General features: G+C 34.9%; 1 pseudogene; it reads left to right on the forward strand.

Annotated features, from left to right (window-relative positions):
* The first annotated feature begins 1,472 nt into the window (after positions 1–1,472).
* Positions 1,473–17,438, forward strand: LOC101417462 (small ribosomal subunit protein eS4, X isoform-like; annotated as a pseudogene).
* The last annotated feature ends 2,469 nt before the right edge of the window (positions 17,439–19,907 follow it).

Genomic DNA, 19,907 nt, shown 5'->3' on the forward strand with positions numbered 1-19,907 from the left:
GATAACTCTTGCTCACTTCACAGTCTGATCAAGTATGTGGTGGATGACCTTCTGTTTGATGACTCAAGCACCCTGGCTCCTTCCATCTCATGGGATTACCATCTGCCAGGGCTTCCTTAGAAGTCTTTGCTTGATCCCCTGCTTTCAGCCAGCTAAACAGGCAAAGAGAAAAAGTTAGGAGAAAATGGTGAACATCATTTCTACTTTCTTTCCATTTACTGGAAGAGTATCTTAAACCCCTCCTAACCACAAGAGAGGCTGGGGAATGCAGTCTTTCTGCATATCCAGGAAGAGGAGCTGGGGTTGGGGAACATATAGCCTGCTTCTGCGTACCTGCTCCAGGCAACTGAGAGGAGTTTTCAACTTTCATTGCAAGGGTTTACCTTAATCCTTTTGCTAAAAGAAATCCCCCACAGTTAACCTTTCTCCTGCCAGATTCCCAAAATTGGGTTTGAATCTCATCTCCAGAATGCTTTTCTAAATGTCCTAATCACAATGAATTTGTCTCTTTCTTCACAGTTCTGTTGTGTGTATGTCTATTATAACCCTTCTCTGAGTCTGGCTTGTATTAGAATAAATGGTATATGTTTGTCGATCAGGGAAAGGGTTGAGTCAGCTGTCACCTATCTTCATCTCACACGGGGTGCTATAATTTTAAGGCGCTCAGAAAGTGTTCAATCCCTCCTGTTGCATTTCAATGAATATTTGGAAAAACTAAATGAACAAAAATGCACCTAGTGTTTCTCATAAATGCTGCTGGTTTTAGCTCTCCCTCTTAACAAATTATTATATGAAGACATTTATAGGAAGGTCCAGAAGAACGATCCAAAAAAGCATATGGGCTTTAAAATCTCTTTGGGGATTCAATTAGGAACCAAAGGATCTAGCAAAAGACTTCTTATTCCTTGGATAATCCTGTCATATTTTGCAGATTTTGAAACTCTCCATGGATTTCTCCTTTTCCTGGTAAATCCACGTTCTTCAGTAAATCAACTTTTCAGCCCAGTGGGTAGAAAAACAGACTGTTCAGTGAATGTGGTTCCGTTTTGCTGAATTTGCAGGCAAATGGAAAGAAAAGCAAAGAAATAAAATAAAAGTGAGAGGTGCGAACTTTCCCCATCTATTTTAATGGAGTGCTAACCTTCCTGCTTCAAGGTGACTGTTTGAATTCTAGAACTATTAAACAATGAGCCAAAATCCAAACACTCGGTTTGGGAGTGAAATCTCCTTGAGAAAGGACAGCTGGATCCAGTTTTGACTAAGACTGGTGCTTGAGAAAGCAAACATACACCAAATAAAACTGACCTCAGCCCTCCTCTGGCAGCATTAGGCTCTGCCCTGAAATTTTCACCCTGTTTAAAAGGTGGATGGGGTGTGCAATGTGGCCCGTATCATTTATCTCAGTGATTGGAATAAGGACTTAACAAATGTATATTGTTTGTTTGGACGGGAAAGGCAAAAAGAGGCCTAACATGAACTCCAAAACTCCAAAAGAGCAAACAATGGAACTAATTTCCAAAACATTCCACTTGAAGGTCTCTTTATACATAAAAATGAAGGAGTTGGAACCAAATGACCGCCAACTTCCTGCTGATTCAGATGTTTGGTAATTGGGTGAAAGCATAAGAGAAAAGACAGCACCTGCTCTGAAGTCAAGTCAGACATGGACTTGATTTCCAGCTTTAGGACTTACCAGCTGTTTTACCTCAGGCAAATTCCTTAATTTTCTCTGACCTAGGTGCTGATCTTTAAAATATGAATATTACATCATAATCATGTTATTTGGAAAACTAAAGATCATGCAAATAAAAAGCAATTAAAATTATAATTATTATTCTATGATTAATAGGCACTGAGGGAGAGTTTTAGGGGAGACCTGCCTGATGTACACTTCTTCAGTTTCTCATACTGTCTTGGTTCTGCCTGGACAATAGTCACAAAGAACCAAACAAAAGCTCCAACAAAACCTATGCAGAGAAAAGACATTGGAAAGCAAAGCACCAAAATGTCAGCATTGTTTTGGAGCACAGGAACCTGGGCAAGTTTTGTTTCTTTGTTCCTCTTTGTCCAAATAAGCACATAGTGCTTTTAAATTTTTTAATAAATATTTTGGCTGGATAAAAATACGTGAATATTAAAGGAATGCTGTGTGATCAGGAGACTAGTCATTAGGCAGCTCTTTACAGGTTGTTGTGCATAATTCATCCAGCCATAAACCCAGATTTCACGGGACAGTTCTAAATGTGAATTTTCTCTTCTATTATCATTTATATGTCATACCATTTGTTTTTATTTAGTCTGGTGTATATAGCTACCTATAAATGAGATGCTTTATCAAGTGAGTGAAAAAATACAAGAACCCACCTATCTGGGAACTTAGGTCATAAAAAAGGGCTTGTTTATATATTAAAACCATAATAAGATCTAATTATATGATGCCGAACAGAGAACAAGCACATATTGTGGAGTTGTAAGTGAGGAAGTGGCCCTTAGCACAAACACATAGTGTATTTAGACCAAGAACTCTTTCGAATCTAGTGGATTAGCTTGTGTTGATTGGTGGGAGAGTTGGCAAAGGAATGGAGAATCTGTAGGGAAGGCCAAAATGCAAAATAGAAATGGCTAAATAGAGTTAAAAGAGATGGGATTGGAGAAAAACTCGCAGTCCTTGGTTTACAAAAAAGGAGAGGTATGACTCTATAGATACCATCAGGTAACAAAATGACCTATGGTAAGGCTATGACCATGTTACCTTCTTTGCCAATTCATTGTTTTTAAATGTGAAAAATCAAATGTGCTATTTGAGTTAAAAACAATTCACTGTTTTTAAATGTGAAAAATCAAATGCTCTAGAATATATTTGACTGCATGTTACAAAATACCTAAGAGTGACTTGAACAATAGAAGCCCAGATGTAGATGGTCTTGAGGTTAGTTCAGTGACTCAACAACAGCCTCCAGGACACAGACTTTTCCAAGTGTGTCTGTCTACCATCTTCTGTATGTCAGGACTTCAGGCATAGTTCAAGATGACAACAGCCATTCCAAGCATCATATTCTCAGACAACTTTAAAGCTGGTAGGAAAGAGTAGGGACAGATTTGGGGCAAGAAAGATCACAGTGGCAAGGGAATTCTCTTTGTCTTTCTATATTAGAGACAAAGATATTTCCCATAAGCTTCCCAACAGACTCCCTCTTAGGCATCATAGGCACAACTGGGACACATGACCACTCCCACCCAGAAAAACTGGGTCTGCACTTCCATGTTTCTGCCCACATAGAAAAATGGGGTGGCAATTGGCTGTTGTATAGAGACTCAGCAGTGGGCATTATAAAAATTACTTTTCAAATAAATTAAAATTAATATTTTTGTTAATTCACTCGCAATTTATCTATTCCTACAGAAAAGTTTCTATTTCATCAACTAGTTCAGTTGGGCTATTAATTTTAGCAGACCTTGCTCAGAATAAAATTGCTTATTCTCATGCCATTCCTCCTCCCACACAAAAATACATACACATATGCAAGAAGCACTCCTGATATTTGCCTCTCATCTTATTTTTTTTTTCTTTACCCTTCCCGCAAGAGTGGGCTGAAATGACAGAACAAGATCATCTTAAATTTATAGAAGATAGCATTCATTTCTCATCTTGAAGAGTTTTGTGGACTTTCTCTTTTGTTTTAGGTATAACTAAAGGAATCATAACAACACAAAAATAACAGAAGTCAAGAATCTGTGGTTTCTATGAATGTTTGCCTTTTTATGGAAAGTTTGAAAGAAATATTTAATAAAAATTTTTTGAAGTTAAACAATAAATGATGATAGAAATGTTGTATACCCTTAGGCATGGAATGAAATCAAGCAAAATAAAAGTTACGCAAATACACAGGGCATAATTGAAGCAGTTTCTATCAACTCATTCAAATGCCATTAACATAGTAATTAAAAACCAAAGAAGACTATACACTCATCATAGTTTCATTTTTAACCCAGTAAAATTCATTTCTGAATAGTATTTGAAATTACAATTCAGCAGTCCTGGACTTGAAAATAATGAAAAGGTGAAACTAAAAGTAGTTGACATTTTATCTGTTTTGTTTTGCTTTCCAATAAAAACTAAATGCAACACAAAATAAGTAGAACAATTTAAAATTGTCATACATTATAATAATTGCTTTGTAATTAGATCACTTCTTCTTTTATAAGAGAGTATTACCTGTGTAGTGCATCCATCTGCACACATTTTCCTGAATTCCCCCAGGTAATTAGTTTCATGAAATATTGCCAAGTGGCATATTCTCCTTCACCATTATTCCTGACATTTATAAAATACAAGCACTCTTACCACAATGTTACATTGAGAAATTTAATTAACAGGAAATAATGTATAATATTTATGTCAAACATTACTTGGGAAAAATGCATGTAGACTCTAAGTATTCCTAGATGACCTAAATATGCAAAACAAATTTATCTCATCCACAAATATTGACAGCATATTCTTTCTTCAGAGCAGATATTCAAGGCTTTGGCAAGTATTTGAGTCTGTCTTCAACCTCACAATTTCCCAGGACTCAGTATTACGCTCTGAATCTATGAAAGGGCCCAGGAGAATTCTTTTGAGCACCATTTCAGTGAAGTTCTCAGCTTTCCAGTTCACTGGAGCCATCCCCACTTCCCTGGGTGTTACTGTTTGTAACATCTTTATTAACTGCCTTTTTTGAAAGCCACAAACTATATATAATCTTTTACTCACCAACTGTCCATTCAAGGTACACATATTTTTTAACTCTCTCCAGTGATGGAGAAGGGAAACTTAATTTCCTTTTGTTAGCATGTGGAATTATACTGTTTTCTTCACTGTTCCTGGTCATGTTAAATCCTGCACATGCTCTTACACCTACCAAATGCTCCATCAACATCTAGAGTGTATCTGTGTATTAGAATCTTACACCCTTACACAGTTCTCTTATCACTAAGTACAATAAAGCTATATCTATTTCAAGGCAATTATTGCTATATTATTGCAACACACCAATTAAAATTTTCCAAGTCAATAACACAAAGATCTAGACATCCAAAGTAAAGGAAGGACATGTTTCTATTCGTCAGACTTGAAATTGCAATTGATTTTCCAATTAAGAGTGGATGCCATGAGAAATGACTGGTTTTAAGATTAGGAGGTCTGCAAAAGCCATAAGTTCTCTCCAAAGAAACATGGCAAAAATTTTAAAACTTTCATTATAATTTTCATATCAATTCATTGGTTGAGCATTTACTAAGTACTCCAACTTTGATAAATAACTGAGGAGGACACAGTAGATATACAAAGCCTGAGAAATCTGCTAGGATATTGCCTATTAAGCATAATTATGATGACCTGAATCAAGTTTCCACACAGCCCCATAAGACCAACAAGAGGGAACCAACAAAACCACATGACTCAGACATTTTAAAAATGCCACAAGCTTCAAATAACCCATAAGTTATAAACACCAATTTCCAAATTTCCACTGAGCTCCAAGCACCACTGCATGTCTGTGAATGCAGAGTAGAAAGGGGAGGATTGGGAGACTCCAAAGAAAAAGAGGGGAAGAGAATAGTGTATTCAAATGAAACTGACAAAATCACCCTCAAAAAATAAAATCCAATATCAATTGTTCAAATAGGGAACACAGATATGGGATTAGGTATTTCCAACTACAACTATAGGGAAAGGACTTTAAAGTGAGAGATACTGGAGGTGTCAGCTTCAGAGAAGCAATGCCTCTGATCAAGAATCATATAAATACAGAAAAGATGGTAGAAATGTGGCAGTGAACAGAAAGAGGAAAATAATAAATAGAAAATTAAGAACCTTACACAAATTAGAAAAATAAGATACACCAACCTCTCTCCCTAACTCCCCCCAACATCATCCATTAGAGAAACTGTATTTCATGATACCAAAGAAGAGAGCACCAAAAATAATATTGTCCCCAAAATGCATAGGAAAATCAATCCTTGACAATGCAGAGTTCATCTGCCTTCTTGCCTCAACATGTGGCAGCTAACTTGGGTGAGAAAGCACCTCTTACGGTGCCTTGACTTGGATTTTTCATGGCCTTGGAACTGTAAGATTTTACCTCAAATTTTAAATACCCTTTATGAAAGCCAATACATTTACGGTATTTTGCAATGGCAGCTTTTGGTGAACTAAAACTGTACACCTGAACCCTTCTTGAAGAATCTACCACAGCAGTGTTTCTTAAACTTTTATGCATCATTGAGCCTATGAGGAGTCATTTTAGACATTTCCTCACTAATACCCACATATATATTTTACATCTGTTTATGTACACTGCTCCTTTGCAGGGCCGCAGACCAATGTAATATCTAAGGTTCTTAAGCTCCCTCCCCAAAAACTAATTTTCACCCCTTTGGATGAACTAAAGAATGAAAATCTTTCAATCAAGAGATAAATAGAAATTTTGGGAGATGGATGATAGAAATATAAATATATTTGTTTATAGAAGTAAGACGAAAACATAGGAGGAAAAGTAATATTTAGGCATTATATGTTCTGACAATCAAAAAAATTATTATTGAAAGCTGAAGAAATGAGAAAAAGAAAGGGCAAAGTCAAATAAGATCATTTACTATTATATAGATAATATGTTGATGTCAAAAGATAACATTTAATACTTTAAGACCAGATAATGAAATATTATATAAGAAAAATGGGATTAAAGATAATAAAAAGGTATAAATAGAAACATCTATAATGTAGTAAAAATATAAACCTTCCTAAATAGTAAAATAAAATTTTAAAAATAATAAAGAAGTCCTAATACCTGGAAAAATAAAGTGATTATAGCATAATATGCACAGAAATTATAAAATAATTTGACAGACTTGAAACCAAGCATATCAAGATATGTAGGCTTAATTCACTTCTTAAAGAAAAAATTTCAAATTGACTCATAAAGAAAAGAAAGCTCTATTTTTACACGGGACTTCCACCTAAAACAGAGTAATTAAAAATCACCAAAAATAAAGAAATGGAATAAAGATTTAATATATAATGGAAACTGAAGAAAGTGGAAGTTACAATCCTAATACCAGACAACATAGAATTAAAACCAAAGAGCACTGAAAAATACAAAAAGAACTCTTCATAATACTAAAAGCCCCAATTTTCCACAAAATAGTTTTGAATGTCTATGCACCAAATGACACAGTATGTCACCTATGTAAAGGATAAGCTACTGATAATTCAAGGAGAAACACATTAATAAGAGACTTTAACACATCACTCATAGGAAGCTGACCTGTTTTAGGCAGGTCAAGTGGACAAAAAATATATATAAAGGATCTCAACACACAATAAATTAAGTAGTTATTTTCAATATATATATAAAATGTTACACCATTATACTATAAAATAAATCTTCTCAAGCACATATGCAGCATTTACAAAAATTGATCATATATTACATTATAAAAAGAAATTCCTAAGGTCTCTAAAGTAGAAATATTACAAACAATATTCTCTGATCAAAATGCAATAAAAACAGATATTATTAATAAAATTAAAAACCAGACACCCACCTACCTGAAAATTTATAAACTGTTCTGCTAAACAACTTATGGGTGAAAGTAAAATTCAAACAAATTCTGAAAAAGAATGATAATAAAAAACAATATTGCAGAATTTAGGGGTAAATTTAAATGAGAGATCATAAAGAAAATAACTTTAAATAATTCAATCAATTCAAATGAAATGTTGAACACATTAATTAAAATTTCTAAATCAAAAAGCTAGATTTAAAAAAATGAGACCAAGAGATAGAATCAGTCATTAAAAACCTCCCAACTAAGAAGAGCCCTGGGCCAGACAGCTTCACAGGTGAATTCTACAAAACATTCCAAAAAGAACTAATGCCAATCTTGCTGAAACTCTTCCAAAAAATCAAAACACAAGGAACATTACCTAACTTATTCTATGTTGCCAACATTACCCTAGTCCCAAGGCCAAACAAAGACACCTAGTACCAAAGCCAAACAAAGACACCAATTTCTCTAATGAAATGAACCTAGATGCAAAAATCCTAAACAAAATACTTGCTAACCATATTCAACAACACATTAAAAGAATTACACCCAGGACCAAGTGGGATTCATTCTGGGTATGCAACAATGGTTCAACATAAGAAAATCAATTCATGTAATACACCATATAAACAGATTGAAGGGGAAAAAATAAATGATTATATCTATAGATGCAGAAAAAGCATTTGACAAAATACGGCACCCTTTCTTGATAAAAACACTGCAAAAGATTGGAATACAAGGAAATTTTCTGAACAAGATAAAGAGTATATATGACAAAACCACAGCCAACATCGTTTACAATGGTGAAATCCTAAAATCTTTCCCTCTAAAATCAGGAACAAGACAAGATGCCCACGATCACCTCTTCTACTTAACATTGTCTTAGAAGTACTTGCTCGAGCACTGAGGCAAGAACCAGATATAAAAGGCATTCAAATTGGAACGGAAGAAGTCAAAATTTCATTATTTGCAGATGACATAATCCTATACATAGAAAACCCTGAGAGGTCTACAACAAAGCTTCTAGAACTCATAAATGAGTTTAGTAAAGTTGCAGGTTATAAGATCAATGCCCAAAAATCAGTAGCATTTCTGTACACCAATAATGAGCAAGCTCAGGAGGAAATCAAGAAACAAATACTATTTACTATAGTAAAAAAAAAATTAAATACCTAGGAATAAATTTAACTAAAGATGTAAAAAACTTATACACAGAGTCACTGTTCAAGGAAATCAAAGAAGACCTAAACAAATGGAAGAATATTCCCTGTTCATGGATAGGAAGACTAAATATTATTAAGATGTCTATCCTACCAAAATTGATCTACACATTCAATGCAATCCTAATAAAAATCAACATAGCATTCTTTAAGGAACTAGAAAAACTAGCTATGAAATTTATTTGGAAAGAAAAGAGGCGCCGAATAGCCAAAGACATATTGAAAAAGAAAAAGCAAATTGGAGGAATCACACTACCTGACCTCAAAACATACTACAAAACTACAGTAGTGAAAACAACATGGTATTGGCACAAGGAGAGACACACAGACCAATGGAACTGAATTGAGAGTTCTGATATATATCCTCATATATATAGTCATATAATATTCGATAAAGCCACCAAACCCCCTCAACTGGGAGAGAATGGCCTAGTCAACAAATGGTGCCTAGAGAACTGGATATCCATATGTAGAAGAATGAAAGAGGATTACCATCTCACACCTTATACAAAAATCAACTCAAGATGGATCAAAGACCTAAATATAAGAGCCAAGACAATAAAGACTTGGAAAGCAGTGTAGGGAAGCATCTACAGGACCTTGTAATAGGAAATGGCTTCATGAACTTCACACCAAAAGTACGAGCGGCAAAAGAACAAATAGATAAATGGGACTTCCTCAAAATTAAAGCCTTCTGCACCTCAAAGGAGTTTGTCAAGAAAGTGAAAAGAGAGCCTACACAATGGGAGAAAATATTTGGTAGACATATATTTGATAGGAGACTTATAACCTACATATATAAAGAACTCCTATATCTTGAAAATAAAAAGACAAATAACCCATTTAAAAAATGGGCAAAAGATTTAAACAGACACTTCTCCAAAGAAGAAATACAAATAGCTAAAAAGCACATGAAAAAATGCTCCAAATCTCTAGCTATCAGGGAAATGCAAATCAAAACTACAATGAGATACCATCTTACTCCCATAAGATTGGCAGCTATGAAAAAAACAGAAGACTACAAATGCTGGATAGGATGTGGAGGAATGGGGACACTCATCCACTGCTGATGGGAATGCAGAAGGATCAAGCCATTCTGGAAGACAGTTTTGCGGTTTCTCAAAAAACTAGCTATAGATTTGCCATATGACCCAGCAATTCCACTTCTGGGTATATACCCAGTAGAACTGAAAACAAGGACACAAACCAATATATGCACACCAATGTTCATAGCAGCATTGTTCACTATTGCCAAAAGTTGGAATCAACCTAAATGCCCATCAACAGATGAATGGATAAATAAATGTGGTATATACATACAATGGAATTCTACTCAGCTTTAAGAAAAATACTACAAACACACATGATAACATGGATGAATCTTGAGAACCTTTTGTTGAGTGAAGCAACCCAGGCATTGAAGGACAAATACTACATGACCTCAATGACATAAAATAAGTAAACCAAGCTGCCTCAGAGAGCTAGAGACTGGATGATAGGCTTACAGGAAATCGGGGGTAGAGGAAGGATGTAAGCTGACACCCACATGGGTGAAATCTATGATAAGCTGGAGGTAAGTATTTGTTCAAGGAAGGGATAAATGGGGGAATAGGGTTACCTTTGGGTGGGGCTTTGCAGGCTTGAGGGGGGCTAGGGATGGGAGGATGGATAATATTGCCCAACAAATTGGGGGGAGGGTGGGGCAACATACGAAAATATGAGATTGTCAGGTATTTGGTTGAGAGTATAATGTTGAGAAAACTTTTTCAAAAATATAATAAGGAAGGTTACCTGTTTAAGATGCTTAAAGGGGATAATCTGATGCAGGACAGGGTCCTAGGGAGTATGTGAATGCTCATTTTGCCATAGTGGGTTATATCATTGGATAGAGACCCATATAATGAGAGTGAAGGTAAACCCACATCCTGGGGAGAACTGATGCCATCAAATAGAGGGAACTGTATCTCTCAAGAGAAATGGTGGCTCCCAGTGCATTAGGGCAGTTGAGCATGTCAAGCCCTCAACACTGTTGCAAGTATCTCTGAACATGGCCCTTCAAGCAATGAAGACTGACTGTCACTGTGGGCCCTGAGGGGAGAAGAAAAGAGGTATTGAATAGATGGAAACAATGTAACTATGTGGGCAATAGAAGTGTTCCACAAGATTACACAAGGATGGATATAAGACATGTTAAATTACACCAAAAATATATAGGGGCCTATAAGCTAAAATGTAAATCATAATGTAAAACATAAGATAACTAAAACTTTAGAAAATTGTATAGTCTAAAATATAAACTACAATGTAAACCCAAATGTTACCTTGTTTGAAAGCTATTATCTCAATATCTGTACATCACTTTCAGTAAATATAGTATGAATATGTAAAAAGATTATAGCTATGGAAGGGAAAAGGGTTTTATGTTGGATATGTGGGAGTACTGTATATTGTATATATGAATTACTGTGATCTAAAACTTTTGTGAAGATAAGCTTAATAATTAGAAAAACAAAAAAGAAAGGACGTAGACACCGAGGAAAAGATGGAAGATGTTGTCTTGCCAATTTGCATACAGGGCAACACTTAACTGCAGTGATGGAAGGCAAAACATCAAAAATAAAGCCTTTGCATTAAAAAAAAAAAGAGACCAAAGAAAACACAAGGAAGGAAATAAAGATAAATCAGAAATGAATGAGTATGGAATTGAAAGCAAATAGATTAAATTAACATATCGAATTCCTGGTTAAGCTACCAGTTAATTTAATAAAGAAATAAAGCAGAAAGTACAATATAAAAAAATAACATGTTCTGGTTGAAATAGCAATTAATATAGAGAGGAAATATTTAAAATATTAAAATCATGTGACTCTAGTACACTTCCATAAAAAATACTTTGAAAACTTAGATACAATGGATAAAATTCATATAAAGATATAAATTGCTAAAATTGAACTCAGTAGAGACAGAAAGCTTTAAAATGACAAATTTCCAGAGGCAAAAATTGAGGTTATCAAGATACTACCTCATCAAAACACCAGGCACAATGATTTTACAGAGAAATTCTACCTGACTTTAGAGACCAGATAGTCATAAAGCTACATGAATTGTTTCAGAGCATAAAAAAATTAAAAACAAATTAACTTTCTTTCATGAAGTAGGTATAACATTGATAAATAAACCTGATTTTTAATAATAATGCCATAAAAAGAAAAGACCAGATATCATTATGAATATTGATGAAGAGTTCTTAAAATATATTACCAAAGTCTCAAATTGCTTGTTAAAAAAATAAAACACTGTAAGCAAGTGGGGTTTATACAAGGAATGCAAGGATGGATCAATATTAAGAAATCTATTAGTATAACCCACTACATTAACAAGTCTAAGAGACTTATTATCTCCATAAATGCTGAAAAACCTTTTGACATATTTAACTTCCATTCCTAATAAAATTTCTCCAGAAAATAGGAATGGATTCAAACTTCTTTATTATTGGTGTTTAAGTGGATTTTTTACTTATTGATAACATGATATATACATATACACAATATACACATATACATGAATATGCACACATATATACTCACATGTATATATAAACTCATATATGTACACACACACACATATATACACATATATTAATACACATTCTCAATCAGGGTAGAAAACAGTGAAGAAACCCAGAATCTCCATTAATATTTAACATTTTTCTGAAGGCATTAGCCGATGAAATTATAAAAGAGAAAACAATTAGAAACATAAGAATTGAAAAAGAAGAAATAAAACTATGTTTATTTACAGGTGATATAATAGTATACCTGATCAAATCTAGATAATCAATGATTCAAACAATAAAAGATTTCAGTAAGGTAGCAGGATATAAAGTGAATCTACAAAAATCAATACAATCCGTATACACAAGTAAGAAGTTAGAATACACATTCAAGAGAAAACTTTGTTTAAAAGAGCAACAAAAAATAAATGCTTAACAAGAAATGTTCGAAATCTGTATAAAGTCAACCTAACCATAAAATTCTCTGGAAAGACACAAAATGAAGGGATAAACATCCCAGCATTTGATAACAATGTCTGAACATCATCAAGATGTCAGTTCTCTATATGTTAATTTAGAATTTCACTCCAATTGCAATAAAAAATACCACAGAGTTTGTTTGTTTGTTTTTCAGGAGCTAGACAAGTTGATTCTGAAGTTTGTTTGGAAAAATACACAAAAATAGGTAAGAAAAATCTGAAAAGGAAGAGTTATCGGTTGAGCTATGAGACTGATCAAATATTTTAAAATATTGCATTGCAGAGAGGGGATGTGACTCCAGTGGCTGGGCACCCTCCTCTCACGTGGGAGGTCCTGGATTCAGTTCCCCAGTACCTCCTAAAATAAGATGAACAGACAATGAGCAGACATAGCAAGCAGACAACAAACAGACAGATGAAGGAAACTTCAGGTGGGGTGGGGGATACTACAATGCCTCTATAATTGAAAATATGATAATGGCACATGAATAAACAGACAAACCAATGAAAGTGCACAGAGAGTACACAAATAGACAAATCTACATATGACCTAATATGTAATAAAGTGATATCTCAAATGACTATGGGAAATATGGACTTAAATGGTGTTGAGACAACCAGGCAGCCATTTTAAAAAAGATAAAATTAGACCCAAATTGCTCACACCATGCACAAGAATAAACTCTAAATGGGTCAGGGATCTAAATGTAAAAAAGAAAGAAAGAAAGAAATTTGATAAGCACTAGAAGAAAACATGGGTGAATTCCTATATAAACTCAGTCTAAGAAAAGGCTTTCTAACTATGACTAAAAATCCAGAAGCAATAAAAGAAAAGATTGATAAATTTGACCACATAAAGGTAAAAAGTCTTTGCAAAGGGGAATAAAGTCACCCATATCACACATGCACAAAAAGACAAATGACAAAATTGGGAACAAACATTTGCAATATATATCACAGCAAAAGTTTCAATATCCTAAACGTTAAGAGGATTCTCTGAGAGGAATCAAGAAAAACTACCAGAAGTAGAAAAAAAAAAAAGACAAAAAGCAGAAAATTTGCCAAAAAAAGTTGTAAAAATTACTTTAAACATTTGAAAATATATTAAATTTTATTTAAAATAATATAAATGCAAATTAAAACTACATAAATATTATTTCTCACCTATTGATTGGCAAGAGTTCAAAAACTCTGTTGGCAAAGTTATGGGGGGGAAAGTGTTCCCATACATTGCTATGTGAGAGACTGCAAAATGCCCATACATTGCAAAACGGGACTGTAAAATGATACAATCCCTAAAAGGGGAATTTGGTAATATCTAATAAAATTATTATAATTCAACTTCTACAAAGTTACCTGGAAGTTATGCTTTGAACAATATTAAAATGAACATGCAATTTTTCATTGCAACATTATTTGCAATTGCAGAATATCAGAAATTATCTAAAATGCTCAAACATGGGAGATTGATTGCATAAACCATAGTATATTTAAAACATGGAGTACTATACAGTTTTATAAAAAGAAATGGGAAGATCTCTATCAGTGATGAAAACTAGAGAAAGGTGAAAGGGATAGTGGAAAGAAGATACGTTTCCAAGTATAGTTTCTTGCACAGCTTTGACTTTTAAAATATATATTTTTGCTAATGTTCCATACATTTAAAAGATATGATAAAATTGATAAGGATGGGGACCATAAAACCAAATGCAAACAGAAACAAATAAACCCAACTGTGTTTCAAATAAATAGCATAAACCACATTAGAGAGAGAGAGATAAACTAAAAGCAACGACACCCCAGTAGCAATGAGTACAACTAGTGCCCAAATCATGATTACAGTAAAATGCCAATTGTCATCTGAAAAACTGCAAAAAAAGCTTGAGTTTCTCCCACCTGTGACAGGAAGAGGCATTTATAACCTGCCCTCAGGATAAACAGTCTAAGTGGAGCTGCCCCCTTCCTCTTCCAAAAGGAGTGTGGAGGTGACCTCCCTGGGAGGAGGAAGGTTTTGAGTGGGTGGAGAGTGGTCTCTTTGTGGTTATTTTAGCCAGAAGAGCCCCTCAGGTGTTAGAAGGGACCCTGACCTCACAGGGATAGGGAGGGGGATCTCCTCAGGCAGGCTGCCACACCTAGCAGTAAAGAGAGGAATTACATCAGAGAGGAGACAGGGACCTCCTCAGGCAGGCTGTCACAGCTAGCAGCCTAAGTAAAGAGAGAATTTACATAAGAAAGGAGGCAGCACAACAGGGAGGGAAACAAAAGAAAGAGAAAAAACTAACAGACACCAGAGAAACAAAAGAAGGGGAAATACAAAAATAAAAAATCAAGACATCAGCTACTCTTCTGTTTTGTTTTGCTTTGTTTTTAAAAGAAAAAGAGGAAGAAGGCAGGAAAAGAATCAAAAAGGCAAGATTAAACATGGAAAAACAGGCAAAGAAATGAATAAGAGGAATGAAGTGTCAAAGTGAAACCTTACATACTCAAAACAACAAAATAAAACCATAGAGCAGAGAGAGAAGCCAATCAACTTAATTAACACACCAAAATAAACAGATGACTAGATACCAACAAAAAATTTAAGTCATAGTAAGAAACAGGAAAACATGGCCCAGTCCAATGAACAAACTAAAAACCAAGAGGAGACGCAGAACATGCAAAATTATAAGAGACAAAGGATACTATGTATTAATAAAGGGGGTAGTCCATCAAAAAGAAAGAACACTCATAAACATTTATGCACCTAACCAGGGTGCCTCAAAATACATGAGGCAAACACCGGAGAAACTAAGTGGAGAAATAGATGCCTTTTCAGTTATAGTGGGGGACTTTAATACCCCATTATCACCATTATATAGATCATCTCGACAGAGACTCAATAAAGAAACAAAGACTTTGAGTAATACATTTGAGGAGCTGGACCTAATAGACATATACAGAACAGTATACCCAAATACAGTGGGATATACATTCTTCTTGAGTGCACATGGATCATTCTCCAAAATAGACAACATGGTAGGCCACAGAACAACTCTCAATGAATTCATAAAGATTGAAATTATACAAAGTAATGTCTGACCACAATGGAATGAAGCTGGAAATCAGTAAGTCCAGAGAACCAGATCAGGCACAAAGATATGGAAGTTAAACAACACACTCTTAGACAAACAATGGGTAAAGGAGGAAATTGCAAAAGAAATTAGTAACTACCTTGAAATGAATGAAAATGACAACACAACATATCAAAACTTATGGGATGCAGCAAAAGCATTACTGAGAGGGAAATTCATAGCCATAAATGCATATATCAAAAAAGAAGAAAAGAGCTAAAATCAAAGACCTAACTGCACATCTGGAGGAATTAGAAAAAGAACAACAAACTAACTCCAAAGGAAGTAGAAAAAAGGAAATAAAGATTACAGCAGAACTAAATGAATAGAAGATAAGAAAGCAAAATAAAAAATAATACCAAAAGCTGGTTTTTCAAGAAGATCAATAAAATTGACAAACCCCTAGCTGAGCTAACAAAGAAAAAAGAGAGAAGATACAAATACACAAAATAAGAAATGAAGAAGGGGATATCACCACTGACCCCACAGAAATAAAGAGTATCATAAGAGGGTACTTTGAAAAATTATATGCCAACAAGATGGATAATTTAGAGGAAATGGATAAATTCCTAGAAACACACAAGTAGTCTACATTGATGAAAGAAGAAATTGGTGAGCTCAACAGACCAATCACAAGTACTAAGATAGAATCAGTTACCAAAACCTCCCAACTCTCTTTCTGTGCCTAGCACAGCCATACCTCATGGTCCCAAGAAGCATTTGAAGTGTGTAGCAGCTCCAAAGCACTGGATGCTGGACAAACTGGTGTGTTTGCTCCTTGTCCATCCACTGGTCTGTACAAGCTGGGAGAATGTCTCCTGATCATCATTTTCTTAAGGAAGAGACTTAAATATGCCCTGTAGGAGATGAAGTAAAGAATATTTGTATGCAGTGGTTCATAAAGATTGATGGCAAGGTCTGAACTAATATAACTTATCCTGCTGGTTTTATGGATGTCATCAGCATTGACAAGATCACAGAGAATTTTTGTCTGATCTATGAAACCAAAGGTCACTTTGTGGTTCATCACATTACACCTGAGCAGGCCAAGTACAAGTTGTGCACAGTGAGGAAGATCTTCATAGACACAAAAGGAATCCCTCATTTGGTGATCCATGATACTCACACTATCCACTACCCTGATCTTCTCATTAAGGTGAACAACACTGTTCAAATTGATTTGGAGACAGGCAAGATTACCGATTTCATAAAGTTTGACCCTGGTAACCTATGTATGGTGACTGGAGGTGCTAACCTTGGAAAAATTGGTGTGACCACCAACAGAGAGAGACACCCAGGCTCTTTTGATGTGGCTCATGTGAAAGATGCCAATGGCAACAGCTTTGCCACCCAACTCTCCAACATTTTCGTTATTGGCAAAGGCAACAAACCATGGATTTCTTTTCCCCAAGGAAAAGGTATCGGCCTCACCATTGCCAAAGAGAGAGACAAGAGACTGGCAGCCAAACAGAGCAGTGGGTGAAACAGTCTTTAGTTGACATGACTGGAGAATGCCATGTGACTAAAAATAAAGCATGATTAATTGCCAAAAAATAAATAAATAATAACCTCCCAACTTAGAAGAGCCCAGGATCAGACACCTTCACAGGTGAATTCTACCAAATGTTCTGGAAAGAACTAATACCAAGCCTACTTAAAGTCTTCCAAAAACAGAAGTGCAAGGAACACTGCCTAACTCATTCTATGATGCCAACATCACCCTAATACCAAAGCCAAACGAGGACACTACAGATCTCCCCAATGAACCTAGGTACTAAAATCCTCAACAAAATACTTGCTAATTGTATTCAACAACACATTAAATGAATTATACACCATGACTGAGTGGGTTTCATCCCTGGTATGCAAGGATGGTTCAACATAAGAAAATCAATCAATGTAATTTACCACATAAACAGATTAAAAGAAAAAAATCACATGATCATCTCTATGGATGCAGAAAAAACATTTGACAAAATACAGCACCCTTTTCTGATAAAAATACTACAAAAGATAGGAAAAGAAGGACATTCTGCAACATGATAAAGGGTATATATGAAAAACCCACAGCAAACATCATATTCAAAGGTGAAATCCTGAAAGCTTTCCTTCTAAGATCAGGAACGAGGCAAGGATGCCCACTCTCACCGCTCCTAGTTAACATTGTATTAGCAGTACTTGTTCAAGCACTTAGGAAAGGAAAAAATACAAAATGCATCCAGATTGGAAAGGAAGAAGTAAAAACTTCACTATTTGCAGAAAACATGATACTATACATAAAAAGCCCTGAGAATCTACAACAAAGCTTCTAGATCTTATAAATGAGTTCAGTTTTAAAATCAAGGCACAAAAATCAGTAGCATTTCTGTACACCAATAATGAGCAATCTGAGTAGGAAATCAGGGGGAAAAATACCATTTGCAAGAGCAATTAAAAGAATCAAATACTTAGGAATAAATTTAGCTAAAGATGTAAATGACTTATCTGTAGAATACACAACCCTGTTAAAGGAAATCAAAGAAGAATTAAATAAATGGAAGAATATTTCCTGTTCATGGATAAGAAGATTAAACATCATTAAGATGTCTATCCTACCCAAACTGACCTACAGATTTAATACAATCCCAATAAAAATCAATGAAGTATTTTTTACTGAATTGGAAAAACTAACTGTGAAGTTTATTTGGAAGGGCAAGAGACCCCAAATAACCAAAGACATATTGAAAAAGAAAAATGAAATTGGAGGAATCACACTACCTGGCTTTAAAACATACTACAAAGCTACAGTAGTCAAAACTGTATGGAATTGACACAAGGATAGACATATTGACCAATGGAACCAAATCAAGAGTTCTGATATAGATCCTTACATAAACAGCAATCTGATATTCAACAGGGCTACCAAGTCCACTCCCTAGGACAGAATGACCTCTTCAACAAATGGTGCTTGGAGAACTGGATATCCATATCCAAAAGAATGAGAAATGAACACATCTCATACCTTATACAAAAATGAACTCAAGATAGCTCAAAGATCTAAATATAAGAGCTAAGAACATAAAGACCCTGGAAGATAATGTAGGGAAACATCTATAGGACCTTGTGATAGGAAATGGTTTCATGTACTTCACACTCAAAGCACAAGCAGCAAAAGAAAAAATAGACAAATGGGACCTCCTCAAAATTAAAAACTTTTGTACTTCAAAGGAGTTTGTCAAGGAAGTGAAAAGGCAGCTTACCCAATGGGAGAAAATATTTGGTAACCATATATCTGATGAGTCTATTACCTATCATATATAAAGAAATCCTATACCTCAAAAATAAAAAGACAAACAACCCATTTAAAAATGGGCAAGTGATTTGAGTAGACACTTCTCCAAAGAAGAAATACAAATGGCTAAAAAGCACATGAAAAGATGCTCAATATCACTAGCTTTTAGGGAAATGCAAATCAAAACTACAATGAGATACATTTTACACCCATTAGACTGGCAGCTATTAAAAAAAAACAGAAGACCACAAGTGTTGGAGAAGTTGAGGAGGAACAGGAACTCTCATCCACTACTGGTGGGAATGCAGAATGGTGCAGCCATTGTAGAGGACAGTTTGGCAGTTCCTCAAAAAACTAACTATAGATCTGCCATATGATCCAGCAATTCCACTGCTGGGTATATAGCCAGAAGAATTGAAAGCAAGGATGTGAACAGATATATGTACATCAATGTTCATAGTGGTGTACATACATTCATAGCATTTTTCATATTGCCAAAAGGTGGAATCAAACCAAATACCCATCAACTGATAAGTGGATAAACAAAATGTGTTATATACAAGCAATGGAATATTACTCAACTATAAGAAGGAATACAGTACTAACACACAGGATAACATGGATGAACCTTGAGGACCTTATGTTGAGTGGAGCAAGCCAGGCTCCACTCATATAAATTAA

The sequence above is a fragment of the Dasypus novemcinctus genome, chromosome 8 (genome assembly GCF_030445035.2).
Source record: "Dasypus novemcinctus isolate mDasNov1 chromosome 8, mDasNov1.1.hap2, whole genome shotgun sequence".
Classification (NCBI taxonomy): domain Eukaryota; kingdom Metazoa; phylum Chordata; class Mammalia; order Cingulata; family Dasypodidae; genus Dasypus; species Dasypus novemcinctus.